This window comes from Amblyomma maculatum, chromosome 10, assembly GCF_055883805.1.
Source record: "Amblyomma maculatum isolate TAMU_Amacu chromosome 10, ASM5588380v1, whole genome shotgun sequence".
In the NCBI taxonomy this organism is placed as follows: domain Eukaryota; kingdom Metazoa; phylum Arthropoda; class Arachnida; order Ixodida; family Ixodidae; genus Amblyomma; species Amblyomma maculatum.
In genome coordinates, this window is record NC_139353.1 from 12,011,807 (window position 1) to 12,026,222 (window position 14,416).

The 14,416-nt window shown below is 44.9% G+C and overlaps 1 long non-coding RNA gene across 1 annotated transcript in view; it reads right to left on the minus strand.

Moving 5' to 3' along the window:
- Positions 1-460: 460 nt before the first annotated feature.
- LOC146175605 (uncharacterized) overlaps positions 461-14,416 on the minus strand; it is an 85,355-nt gene continuing 71,399 nt past the window's right edge. The window contains exon 3 of the long non-coding RNA XR_014701435.1: positions 461-625. This is a non-coding gene — a long non-coding RNA (uncharacterized LOC146175605). The remainder of the gene's footprint in view (positions 626-14,416) is intronic.

Below are 14,416 nucleotides of genomic sequence, written 5' to 3' on the forward strand. Positions count from 1 at the left end.
GGAAAATATCAGAGTTTTTAAATGGTTACCTTTCAAACCGCATACAGCATGTCGTTATGAATAACGTGATCTCTAAGGCACAGGTCGTGCTAACCGGTGTCCCAAAGTGATCAGTTCTAGAACCAGTTTTGTTCTCGTTAAATGACTTTAAGTTAATAATAAACTACTCTTAAGCGTTAATGTACGCCGATGAAACAGCTTTATTATTTATAGGGGAGATATTAAACGAGCTTCACAATAAAATAAACGAAGGATTAAAAATTATACTTAACTGGTTTGCTAACCCCAATCTCTCCATTAACATTAAGAAAAATAAATACACTGCGTTCAGCCCCAGGGAAAAAAATTTAACTACGAACATGTTTCTTTGTATTTAAATAAGGAGCCAATATAAAGAGTAAACAATTTCAGATATCTTGGGGTTTGTATCGTCGAGAAACGCAGACAGGCCGTGAGCAAGGAGAACAACCAGACGATGGTTTATTCATCAATCGCTTATACCGCACCTGGTAGAGGGTGTGATTCCTGTGCGTTGAACGCACCTTGTTGACGTCACGCGCTTTATCGACGCGTAGCTTGTGCCACGTTCGATACGATACAGTGTGTACTTCGACTCTGACATGCGCTGGAAAAATCAAGCAAAACCAGTTTGCACAAGGTTAGCGTATGGTTGCCATATTTTATTGTCAGCGCGAGAAAGTCTCGATTTATTTATCCTCCGCATGCTTTAAATTGCTTTTATACAGAGCCAATTAATATATTGCGCAGAATCATGGGGTAACACATATCCAATATATCTCAAACTGGTTATCCGTCTGCAGAAGAGAGTGGTTAAAATTATCACTAACTCAAAAATGTCTGGCTTTAGTAAACCACTCTTTAAGTCAACCTGCATTCTTCCTTTTCACTTCATGTACACTTTTAGGGTGACGCAGACAATCCACAAAATCCTGTAATTTAATGAACCACTTCCTCATAGTCTATTTGTACGACCGAAAACAGAGACAAGAGAAGCTAGTGGCAAGTACATTAATTTGCCAGTATGTGGCAATAGTTATAGGCAACGATTGATAGAGTCCAACGGAATATTGATTTAGAATGGCATTGCTAATGACATTAAAATGAGACAAATTGTTTTTGCAGTCTCTGAAAACGTTCCTGGTCAACATGTGAAGCTATGGCGTGATTTTTGTTTTGCGAAGAAACGTTTATCGTGTTCGCTTTCCTTGTTTTCTCTTTAGTGCATATTTTACTGTAATAATTTTTTTATGAAAAAAAAAAAGCAGAAACAGGCTTTAAAGCCATGGATCGAATGAAGTAGCATAAAAAAGCGCCTTGCGATTTCCTTTGCTCTGCCGTAGCAAAGTGTATCACAATGCTTAACACGTCGCTCCCACAGCGCGAACGTCTCTTGAGGTAACGAAAAAATAGCGCGGCAAGCTACATGGCGACACAGAGACTGGATGAAAAAGAAATAATTTCTTTGTTTTTTTTTTTTTTTTTTTTTTTCTGTGCGCATATAGACGAAGTGATGCGGTTCGGTTTCAAATTTGTGAACTGAAAGGACAGTGACGATGGTTTTAAAACGAAGTTGAAGGATTCCCTTTTAACTTTTTTTTTTTCATCGCGGCGGCCTTGCAGTTTTTGGTGGCTTAGTGTTTCCCACTGAAACGGCGGCTCTGATTGTTGGCACGTAAAAATTGACAAAATACAGACGTCCACTTTCTGCGACGTCCTCTGAAGTCGTCAGTGAACTGAACCATCGACAAAAGAAGCGGCACTTGTTTCTGAGATGACCACTTCACTCAAATCGAGTAAAACGAAACAGGGGCTTGAACGGTTCTTGTAGACAGCGAATGAGCTGAATTCAGATTTGCTTCTGTCTTCGCGTTGAGACCTCGGTCTCGTTGCAGTCTTGCGTCTTGTCTCTCTTTGCACGCGCTTTGTTTTTATTTCCTTCTAGCACATTCGCGCAGATGTTTGCAAACTGGCTTTTGTTTTCTTTTTTTTTTTTTTAAGCGAAAGCCTTAAAGGTCGCATGAGGCGCCGAATCTAAAGCCGGAAGCTGTTCGCAAAATGTTACCCCCGGAAGGGATTCTGGTCATGCGACCACAACAGCCAGAAACTCAATTGGTGTTAATGAGCTGTAAAGTTTATGTGTTAATAAAAACATAAAAGTAATAAACTGTAAAAAATAGAAATAAAAAGTATTAAAAATAATACATAAAAATAAAAAGTAAGTAATAAAAAGTAACAGCTAAATAAAATAAAAAAATAATAAAATAGTAAATACCACTAAATGCAAATAAAAAAAATAAAAATAGAGAGAAATAAAATTAAAACGAACTTTTTGGACTTCAGAAAATCAATGAAACGCAGAACGAGCTTATATTTCTCCTCTGTCTGCACGAGGCAGCAGAGGTGTCTCAGCTACAGAGCCAATAACAGGCCGGTGCATTTTCTTTTCCTTTTCCTACAGTCGCAACAACAACGTAACGAAACTGGCCACTGTAAGGAGATAGCGCCACACGGCGTCTGCAACTCTCAGCACGAGGGTCAACGGGAGGAGGGCAGATGCAACACGACGGCATGTGGAAGGGAGAGCGGCGGAGGAGCATCGCTGGAGGACAGATGGCCACGGAACTCCTGCTGATCACGACCCGCCTGGTCCACGAGCCAGGTGACCAGACCCGGGAGTGGCCGATTTCTTTATTGCTCCTGGACAGGAGCACATAGCCCGCTGATCGCGTCTCGCCAGGCTTACGACCCGGGTGACCATGCCTGGCAGTGGCCGCCTCCTGCTGGGCTCTTGGACTGGAGCACGTAGCCGGCACATGGGTTCGGCGTCGTGCTCGGTGTGCTGGACGGTAACCTGAGGCCTCTTGCCTAAGCCGAGCTTCCTCCAGTCACTTAGCTGCCTGCTGTCTTAACTCGAGCGCCTGCTGGCCTGGCTTTATGCGCCTTGCAGTCTGAGCCAACAGGCCGGCAATGTCCGCATCGACTTCACTCCCATGGCCCGGTGACTTCTAATAGTTTGCGTTCTTCATCTTATTTGTTAAGCTCGTTATTTAGGTTATTCGCCCAGTCTAATGTTTAAGTATAAAAGGCCGGTTTGGTAGTTTTTTTTTTGTGTGATCCCACCTAATCAGCCTTTCGATTGCTGGGTTTTAAAGAACCTCCTCACAGCCACGAAGCTCACAATACTTTCGTATTTCCGCTTGTAAGAAGGCTTAAGTCCACCCAATGTACTTTTTGATAAGACACTTGCCTTAAAAGGAACTTTCCTAGTTTTTTTAGAAAACTTTTTACGAGTGTTTGCGTCCAGATGAAGAGAAATCGTGAATCCCTTCTGTTTTATTTATTTATTTATTTATTTATTTATTTATTTATTTATTTATTTATTTATTTATTTATTTATTTATTTATTTATTTATTTATTTATTTATTTATTTATTTATTCAGAAAATTGTACAACTGTCCGATGCGTCCAAGTTTAAACAGGTCTCTCAAAAATGGCCGAGGATGTTCAAATCAAACTCGTGAAAGCGGGCCCGGCTCTTCGCCAACGGGACCTGGATATATCTTCAGCGGGACTGATGAGCATGATGTGGAAGATTGGATCACACCTTACGAATGGCCGGCTGAGCAGTGAAGAAGTGGGATGATGTGACAAAGCTCTAACGCATTTTTTTGTCATGCCGGCGTCTCTAACTGATATAGGAACAACGAAGGGGAATATTCGCGCTTGGGCTGCGTTCAAGAGACGTTTCTCAGAAGTGTCTTCTCGCCCGCCAGTTAGGAATCCCCGCGCCAAACAGTGCTTTCGCGAATGGCCGCATCCGGTAGATGAAAGCTTCACAAACTACATAGAAAAGATGTGGTAGACTTAAGCAAACGTGTGAACGTCAACATGACAGAAGCTTACAAGATCAAATACGTCCTGAAGAGTACTAAAGAGAACGCCATCCAGATGCTGTTAGTGCGGGAAATGCGCATCGTTTTCAATGTTCTTACTCTTCCAGAACTTCAAAGAACTGAGCAAGCAGAAGGTTTTGGTTCGTCTGCAGCAACCTCAGCATCAAGCTGAGGTTGAGTCGCTTTCTGAGCTGACGCCAGCAGTCAACAACTCCTCTTAGCGGCAACGAATCATAGACTGTTCGCGAAGACGGGGTGCGTCAGCTTTCACGAGGCATGTCGCCGTTTTCCTGAAGTATGTCGGCGTCGTCCCGAGACGCATCGGTGGAAACGTGACGTGGGCCGGAATCTGTCGCACGACTTCTACCGCCTGCTTATACCCTTCGGTGTCAGTGACCATACAAGCACCGACACTTCATCTTCGATCGGATCCAAACAAGTAATCCCTGGCGCTAACATGATAAGAGTCCTATTTGACACACTTGCTGATTGCCTGGTCATGATATCAGCCGTTGTCATCGCCTTCTCCCAGCGTTACAATTACTTGGCCAATTAGGCCGCAACTTTTTTTTCTCTGCCAGTTTCATATCGGATTTCCGATTCGAAATATTTTCACGTGGCCCACAAGGACGAACAAAAAAGAAATTGAAAGAAATTGTTAACAAATGATCGGCTGCTTGAACTTCACGCCAACTCCATCAACGAAAAATGCACATGGAAAGTTCACAAATATTTTTTTTTCTTATGCTGTGGCTTTCATCTGGATTGAAACGATGACACGTGGAAATGAAAGTTCTCAACGTCCTCATTCTAAGGCCCGTTGTGGTATAGTCCACCACCAGGCGGCGATGCAGACTGTCCGACTCCGTTGAACAATTCTTCATCGAAAATCGATTGCAGTTGTTCAGCAATACACTGCATTTATGAAATAATCACTAAAGGCAAAGCCCGCCGTGGTGCCGCAGTGGTTATGGCCCCCGACTGCTGGACCCAAGGACGCGGAATCGAGTCCCGGCTGCGGCGGCCGCTTTTTTTATTGACGAGAAAACACAGGCGCTCATGTGGTGTGCGATGTCAGTGCGTGTAAAAGAACTCCACGCGGCCGACATTTCTGGAGTCCTCCACAACGGAATCCCTGATAGGCGGAGTCACTTTCAGACCCCTGTAAACCAAGCTAAACACAAAGCGCGCACATGCCCACATTTTCAAAGTGTCATATATATTGTTACGAAGCGGCAAGCCGATGAAAACAGGAGAACAGAAGGCAGAGAGAAGATGCTTGATAACGATGAAATGACGTTTAATGAATTGATGCCGGGCCTAACGCGAGCGCTCCTGTCCGCGCCACTGCCCGCTTCTTTGTCCTCGCTCGTCCGTAACATGACCCTGGGCCACCGAGCGATCGTCCCGATCGTGGACGAGGACGTTTGCCGATGCTGATGATTTCATAGCATGATGATGGGCATGTCTGGATGCTTGAAGAAGGAGAGGAAGAAGGACGATTAGAACGGCTTGCCGGCACGATGATTCCCGATGAACCTTGGCCCAGGACACTCTCGAGCCACGCGTTGCCACGACTCGATGACGGAGGCCAAGGCACGCACCACATGACATAAGCAGGGGAGGATGTACTGAAGTGTAGCGGTGTCTTGGGTCGTGGGGTCTTTGGTCGGCACAGTGGGGTCACATATGGTCGTTCGGGTCTCTTCTTGTGTCTTGCGGTCATGTATGGCGTCTCGCGCCAGTCTCTCCTATGTCGTGTCTTGTGGTCGGGGCGGGGGGACGAGGCGGAGGAACGGCAAGGTCATGCTGGGTCCGGAAGGATGGGGAACAGCCATGCGATGCCTCCGAACCTTTCGCCTAAGGCGCAAGCAGTTGCAGGGCGCCGAAGCTCCAGACCAGGATTAGGGGGTGGTGTTGAAGAATCCAGTACTTCGACCAAATGTTATAAAGCGGCAAGCCGATCAAAAAAAGGAGAACAGAAGGCAGAGAGCAGATGCTTGATGACCGTGAGATGACGTTTAATGAATTGATGCCGGGCCTAGCACGAGCGCTCCTGTCCGCGCCACTACCTGCTTCTTTGTCCTCGCTCGTCCGTAACAATATTTTCAAGTTTATTTTTTTTCTACGTGGACGTACTTGTCAGCCTTTTAGATTTTTTTTGCAGAAATCGCCAGAAGAGCGATTGAAGCAAGAAGCAAGATTCGTGCTGTATGTGGGTAGGGAGGCAAAAACCACCCTCATTCTTCTGTGACACGTTGCATAGAGAAAGAAGGTGCACAAAAAAAGAGGAGGAAAGGAATCGGCCAAAACGCTCAGTTCAATGCAGCGTCCAAAGGTTGTAGCCAAGGAAGGAAAGCGTAGTTATCATCCATCGTAGAACGAAAGGGGGGGGGGGGGGGGGGGGGGGGAGAGGGAGTGGGGGATACCTGACCTTCTTCCTTGTGGTAGGATAGGCTCTTTAGGTTATCAGGCTAAATTAAGTACCTTTGTTAAGGCTGTTAAGTTACGGTAAATTAGGTTATCTTAAATGTGGTTCAGTTATTTTACTGCGCTAGCCTCCGCGGGCTCGGTACCTAGGGCGCGGAAACACTATGGGGACGAAAAGCAGTTGGGGCACGAATCAAAGGCGGTAAGAATAAACCTGATTAATTGGAGTGCGCCATAAAAAAAAAAAAGCGCAGCTCACAGCAAATATGCTTTCGGAGAAGAATAAGGCTGAGATCTCATTTTGCACGACGTAATTGGCGTATATAAGCTGTCGGAACAGCAGAGCAAGAACCATCCATCCTACCTCAATAAGTTTCTCTCCGGATAAATAGACTTTTTTCATATAGCTTTTTATCTTGATAATATTCTGCATTTAGACGTAGTTATGTATCTATAACGCAACACATGTTTGTAGTTATTTTTAATATTGAAATGCAGGCATCTCAGAAGGGCTGCAGCGTTTATAAAAGAAGTTCTGCGTAGCTTCAAAAAACGAACATTACTCAAAGTTAGCACCTCTTGCACGATAGTCCTTTTTTATTCGGCACCAAACTTCCCTTAATTATTAACGTATCCATCAACAGACAAGCCTCGCCCGGCCAACACCACACGTCGCACGCCTCAGGTTCATATTGTGCATCGTCGATCATTTCGGCCTTTTCAGTTGTTGTACGCACAAAAATAATATAAACAGCAGGCTCCGAATTCCCGATATCACTAGAGAAAGTATCTAAGCAAGTAGAGAGACAGCTTAGCCGGCTTGCCGTTAGCATGACAGAGTACACTAGCCATAAGCATAAGCCGCAACACCCTTAATTATATTCTGTAGTGCACGGCTGCACCATGCAATAAATCTCTGGCAACTTATCGAATTCAGCAGAGAGGAAACCATCCATCACGTCTTGAAATAACGAGGTCGAGCAGCACAGATCGTTTCACATTGCTTAATAAAATGTTATTTCCTTTAAAGATTGAAACGAAATGATGGAACCATAAATGAGCACAGGAAAGAAGATTTTCGAGCCAAGGAAGGGCACAGTAGCTGGGTGCAGTCACACTCAGTTCGGGCACTTTTGCATTGTGCTTCGTACCTTATGAACACTTCGATGTGTTAGGCTCCAAGAAGCATCACTAATGGGGTACCTTAAGATTTGTGCAAGGCGGCAACGCAGATTTGACGAAAGTCTCTATCACTATAGCCTCCCAGAAAATTCAAGGGGCGCCCTTAACCTTACGTACACTAAAGCGAAAGCACGTATTTGCGTCTTGTGTTGTGTTTGGTTGGCTTGTTATGTGGATTCTAGATTGCACTGTCAGCTATGACTTGGATTCGGGCTACGACTAATGTGGCTGGTCATTTTCTAGGTAATTAAGGCTTTATAGCCAAGCTATTATTACTGGATTCGGTATTTTGTCTCTTCCAGCTTGTTATGTGAATTGTGTTGGATTGGCTTTGGAGTTCTCTTGGTCACGCATCCTGTGGACAGTCGCTTTCTGTACACGCCACTCATGAGCCAAGAAAGGATTTTACCCCTAAAATCCTGAAAGTGCTTACAAGCCGTTTGTTGTCCTAGGCATCATCAGCTGAGACTCGTTTGTCTTGACGAGAGCCTAGCGGAAACAATACTTGTGGAAAAGGGAATATAGCCACAGCTATGTGCATATTTTTGCGACTAGCGCTGCATCGATATATCCGTCGAAAAGTAATCAAAGTGCTTTGCGAATCCTCCGCGTTGAAAAACAGATTTTGACGTCATGTTTCTAAATCCAGAAATACTTGCGCAGTGAGAAATAAATTTTTAATAAATGGCTATGGAATCACAGTGATAAAAACACCAATGAAAAAATTAATCTATCGTCAGAATAAAAGATCCAGGCTTATGCTTTAAATATTTTCTCTATATGGAACTATATTTTTTTTATTTAGGTAAGGTTTTCTCTGAAACACCCTTTATATCGGAACCATATTCACAAAGACTTGAACGAAACAGGAGCCTTTTAAGAAGAGGCTAGACAACGTTTGCATGCCTGTCTCACCTCACGGTACAATTTAAAATAGAGTCTATAATCTTTAAGGAAGAATGATTGTCTCAAGACTGCAAAACATGATGGTACTTGTTATCAGACAGAGTACGGCAGAACCCTTACTTTATTAAACCTGGCTAATGAGGAGCCTTGCATTTTTAACCTGATACATATGCGTGCAGCGCCCACCTATTCATATATAATGTTCCAGTGACCGCAATTATGGGATTCGCGTGGCCTGAATACAGGAATAAAGTTAAAGCCTGCATTTTCTCCTTCCTTTGTGGATTCGTCCAGAGAGTGAGAAAATGACTATGGTAATTGAGCCTCTATCATCGGCATATGTTGAGAGATAGTAGTTGAAAGAAAGAGATGCAAAATAGATTATTGAATAAAATAGGCGCGGCGATACAGTCACAGCCGCCGACATAATTGCTGAAGCGACAGTTTGCCATAAATTACTGAACACGTTTTTAAGGAAGGGAAGAAGGTGACGGGTAAAGAGGAGAGAGAGAAAAAGGGGAGCTCTAAAGAAGGGCTCCCATTATTTCCCTTCCTCTCTTTCCTTAAAATGTGGTTCAGGCGTCCACGGAGAAGTGGTACAGATACTGCGCGTTTCCTTTTCCCTGTATTGCAGTTCTATCCAAAACATATATTTGCGACTCCGCTTACCTTGCGGGTTTTAAAGCATTGCCGTAATTTGTATATGCGTGCAGTTTATTTTGATGCTGGCTGTGTGCTGTGTAACCTATGAATTTGTGACATGCTGATCGCTTACCACCTTGAATGCTCGACCGTATAGGTACGGACCAAACTTTGACGTGGCCCAGATAATCGAGAGGCATTCATTATCGGTCGTCGAATAATTGGTTCCGGCTTTTAAACCTACTACCGTATGCCCTAACTTTTCCCACTCCGATATTCCTCAGTACGAGCCCAGTTCGACGTTGCTTGCGTCGGTAAAAAATTTAGTCTCAGCGTTTTCATCAACGAGCCCTTGGACAGGCGTGACTGTAAGCGGCGCTTAAATTCCTCTAAGGCGTCCGCTTGAGGTATACTTTCCATTGAAATGGTAAGTCTGCCTATGCCAGCGGCATCAATGGTTCGGCGAGGCGCGAAACGTTCTTGGCGAGTCGTCGGTAATAGGCGCAGTTCATCAGTTCAGTTCAGTCGTTCAGTCGTGTCCGACTCTTCGTGACCCTATGGACCATGTCACGCCACGCTTTCCGGTCTCTCACTATCTTCTTAACATCACATAACTTCATCTGCAGTGCCTCGAGGATGCCATCTAACCATCGCGTTCGCTGCCTACCCCTTCTCCGGCGACCCTCAACCTTTCCCAACATCAAATCTTTCTCAAGCGACTCCTCTCTTCTCATCAGATGACCAAAGTCTGACAAATCTGCGTGAAGCTTTCTTGACGACAGGAAATGTGCGATCGTAGCTTTTTTTCTCCGGGTCTGGGCGAACGCCATCTTTGCTAATGATGTGACATAGAAGCAACAGCTCCTTCTAGTCGAAGTGAAAGTTATCTGGTTTCAAAGCCAGTGCTGATAAATTGATCGCTTCAAATACTGTTCGAATCAATTTCAGGTGGTCTTCAAACCTTCAAGAAAAAACGACGTCATCCAAGTATACCAGGCACAGCTGCCACTTCTCAAGACCGCTAGCATAATGTCCGTTACTCGTCGAAACATCGCTGGTGCGGAGCGGATCAGATGCCGTATGACGTCACGTTGAACGCGACGCATTCAGATATACAAGCAAAATATTGTTACGGACGAGGAAGAAGCGGGCAGTGGCGCTGGCGGAAGCGCTCGCGCTAGGCTTGCCGCGATTCATTAAATCATCTCACGGTCATCGAACATCATTTATCTCTTCTCTGTTCATGGTCTTCCCGCCCCGTAACAATATGACCAGAACACCCTGGTACATTACGGAAACGGACTGGAACGGCTGGAAACATTCGAGGTACATCTCGGTGTATTTTGTGCGAGAACGCAAATGATAAATCCGCGTCTCGAAGGCTGAGCATGAAAAGACCGTGCGTTACAATCACAGTGCTAAGGCCCCGTGCAGAGGTTTGTTGACAATACATGAAGCTTTCAATGCAGGGCAATAATGCAGGGTACAATACTGAGCAATATCTGCAAGTGAGCTTCCTTGCCATTTAATTAAAAACAATATTTATTTATTTCTGGAAGCACCTAACTGAATTCCGCTCAGGGCAAATAATGGGCTTTCAACTTTATTTCGACCGTACGAATATGTGAAAATGTTTCTGACAGACGTTAGGACGAGATCCAACATACTGATTTTCCGTGATCGAAATTCGGCCATCTCCCGAGACACCGGAGACGTGCTTTGTACTCAGGACTGAACATACTCGAGCATATCTTTTTTCCTGTTTCTTCACTTCATTTAGGCGTTTTATTTATTTTTTGAAAGCATATTTCTGTTATAATTTGACGCCTCCCACTGTGCTCTAAATGCGAGAATAACTTCTGGGTGCCTAATCATATATTTAGGAGGCCTTCAGATTAGTTCATCTGGTTTTCCAGTGATTCGAGGTTTCGCTTGCTTGCTTGCTTAGAGCAGGGGAATCGCAGCTTTTGGGTTTTTTTAATACTGCTCAGAAAGGTGGTGATACTTTGCATTACTTGCGGCTTTTTAAGCATTTTTAAAGGTAGCATTGCACAACGAATCATGTGTGCAGGTCATTTGTACCTTTGCTGCCTTTCGCATAATGGTTGGCTTGATTTATGGGATTAACGTCCCAAAGCCGCTCAGGTTATTAGAAACGGCGTAGTGGATGGCTTCGGAAATATCGACCACCGGGAGTTATTTGGGGTTCTTTGACTTGTACTGACATCACACAGCATACGGGCCCCTTGCTTTTCGTGCCCTTCTAAAAGGGGCAGCCGTGTCCTAGATTCGATCCCCCATCACTTTTTCTTTTCTTTTTGCAGAATTCATGGCGAAGTTGTTAAAGAAATTTGGGGTACAAATTCCAATATAAAAAGGAAAGCATTTTCTAGTGTGCCATCAGGCACAATACTACCGCCGACACAGACATCGAGCACGCGCTTGTCGAAATCATTCCGAAAAACCGACAGGAAGGGAGCACATTCGTACTGAACGTGTGCAACTCACCAAGACAACAAAAGCCATATCTTTTGAACTTTTCCACGAAACGCACAAGCTGGCCAAAGAAAATGTACGTATTATTGCAGGAGATTACACGTCATGGATAGGAGTTAGAGTTACCAGAAACAAGATATCGAGGAAAGAAAACTAGTGAAAGGTAGCTGAGTATTTTGGCTGCAGTCTAATCACAGATCCCGCACCCCCACGAGAATCGGGAATAGTGAAAGCACGGACACTTGCCCGGACCTCACGTTCGTAAGGAATAGCAGGGAGTCGCAGATGGAAAACATGATAGACGTATCCTCGACAAGAGGACACCTTTAAATTGCAGTGACCACGGTGGTCGATTCATCTCTACGTGAAGTGACCCGCGCGTTTATACAACACTGCACGGTAGAAGATGCCGAGGAAGTGGAGGGCTATAGAACTGTGCGGTCGCTAACGATACTCATGAACTCTCAATTAGCCTGTCGGAATTATGTGAATGGCAGGATAGGTAGTCACGCGCTCCGTATACTCCTCGAAGCGAGCGACAAAATTAAAAATCACGTAGAAGAAAACAACAAGAAAGCACACAAAATTATGTGGGTACCGGTGCACGTGGGGGTGACAGGGTACCAATTAAGGGGCCGGCAGGAGGGCTCGAGCATACGCTACTTTCCTAACATTCGACGAGACCACGGACCTTTCACCAGTACCCAAGAAATACTCGGCCATACTGGAAACCTATAGAGACAGAAAAATGCGATGCGACAGCTTTTGCTCTCAACAGAGCAAAAGCTGTCATTTTGGAGACAGTTAAGACAGGTTCATGCCCAAACCTGCACATTCTAAACAAAATGCACCTTACCATATACTCGGACAGATGTCCGTGCTGCGAAGAAAAACCTACACTATATCACTATAGACGTGGTCCCCAAAATTCGAAACATGATTGCTGAACAGTGGGAGACTCTGCTCTCCAGCGACCGCTGCGAAGACCAGCAAGGTCTGGTACAGCGAGCTCAACGATTGGGCAGTGGCTAGTGGAGCTCTGGACTGAGGGCAACCGACCATTTGTTAGAAGTGGACGAAGTCGACGGAGAAGACCTATGGGTATGCAACAAGGAGACACTTCTGAAGACTCCCCCAAAAACCGCCGAAACGTAAGATAGGGGTAAATAAAGTTTTCCTTCCGTCTAGAGTGTATAAGCGGGAATGCTGGTTTTTGTTCACCAGCAAGGCAAGTGCTTGCGACGTACCACCTCAATACGAAATCCTTCCGGGCAAAGGTTTTAATTTCAGCCCAATTTTTGGGAAGCTGCAGTACTATTAATGTTATAAGAGTCTGAATTAATGATGATAACACCCTGACATTGCTAACAGGAGAGTTGGAATCGCGGTCGTACCATAACTGCGACCTATCAGGATAAAACCAAAAGCAGGCTATGGCCTGAACAAAGAGGCGGAACGAAGATAAATCTTCGCATTTAAAATCTAAACACGCTATCCTATCGGGTCTTCTTTGCAGTGTCGCCTTCTCATTCGCTTCTAGTGATTTTCAGCATCACAACGAGAGTTTTCATCTCACAAAACATATTTAATGTTTCACAGCATGATACGAAAGAACCGGCCCGGACAGGTAGATGGCACCACATCCATCAATGACGCGTCCCAAAACACGCTGTTCCAAAGGTTCGTCTACTCCACTTCCGTGCATTAGATGCGCTATACTACTCGAGCGCCATCTCTTATTGCAGCGCCGTACGATCGCTGCAGTTTTTATTGAGCGCCGAATACGGGCGCTAAATTCACAGGTAAGCAAAGCTGGATATCATCCAAAATGTGCTTTGCTACTTCCCTAAATATTCCGTTCAGTTCAGTTCAGTCGTGTCCGACTCTTCGTGACTATATGGACCATATCACGCCACGCTTTCCGGTCTCTCACTATCCTCCTAACATCACATAACTTCATCTGCAGCGCCTCGAAGATGCCATCTAACAATCGCGTTCTCTGCCTACCCCTTCTCCGGTGACGCTCAACCTTTCTCAACATCAAGTCTTTCTCCAGCGACTCCTCTCTTCTCATCAGATGACCAAAGTAGCTGAGCTTTAGCTTTAAAATGTGACCTTCCAATGAGCAGTCAGGGTTTATGGTAGACAATATCGACTGATTTGATCATCTGGCCGTCCAAGGAACTCTCAAGAGTCTCCGCCAGCACCACAATTCAAAAGCGTCAATTCTTCGGCGGTAAGCCTTCTTCACAGTCCAACTCTGGGAAAGAGAGCCATGGCTAGCCTTGGCCAACTCTCGCACCCTTACATCACAACTGGAAAGACCATAGCACCAGTTCTACGGACCTTGGTTGGCAGTGTAATGTCTGTGCTTTTTACTAGGCGGTCCAGGTTAGCCATGGCTCTCTATCCCAGAAGCAGGCGTCTCCTAATTTCATGGCTGCAGTCTCCTTCTGGGATAATCTTGGAGCCCAAGAAGACAAAATCTGTCACAGCGTCCACTTCTTGTCCCTTGATGCTCCAGGACTTGATAGGGCAAGACGCCATGATTTTTGTCTTTATAATGTTCAGTTTAAGCCTAAACTTCTCACTCTCTGCTTGTACGCACAGCAGAAGTCTCTTGAGTTCCACTTCACTTCTTGTCAATAAAGTGGTATCATCCGCATATCTAAGGTTGTTGACAAGTTTCCCAGCAATCTTCACTCCAGCTGAAGACTCGTCCAGACCGGCCTTCCTCATGATGCACTCAGCATATAGGTTAAATAGGGAGGGCGACAGTATGCAGCCTTGCCTGACTCCATTCTCAATCGGAAACAAATCAGTAAGGCCATGCCTAGTTCTGACT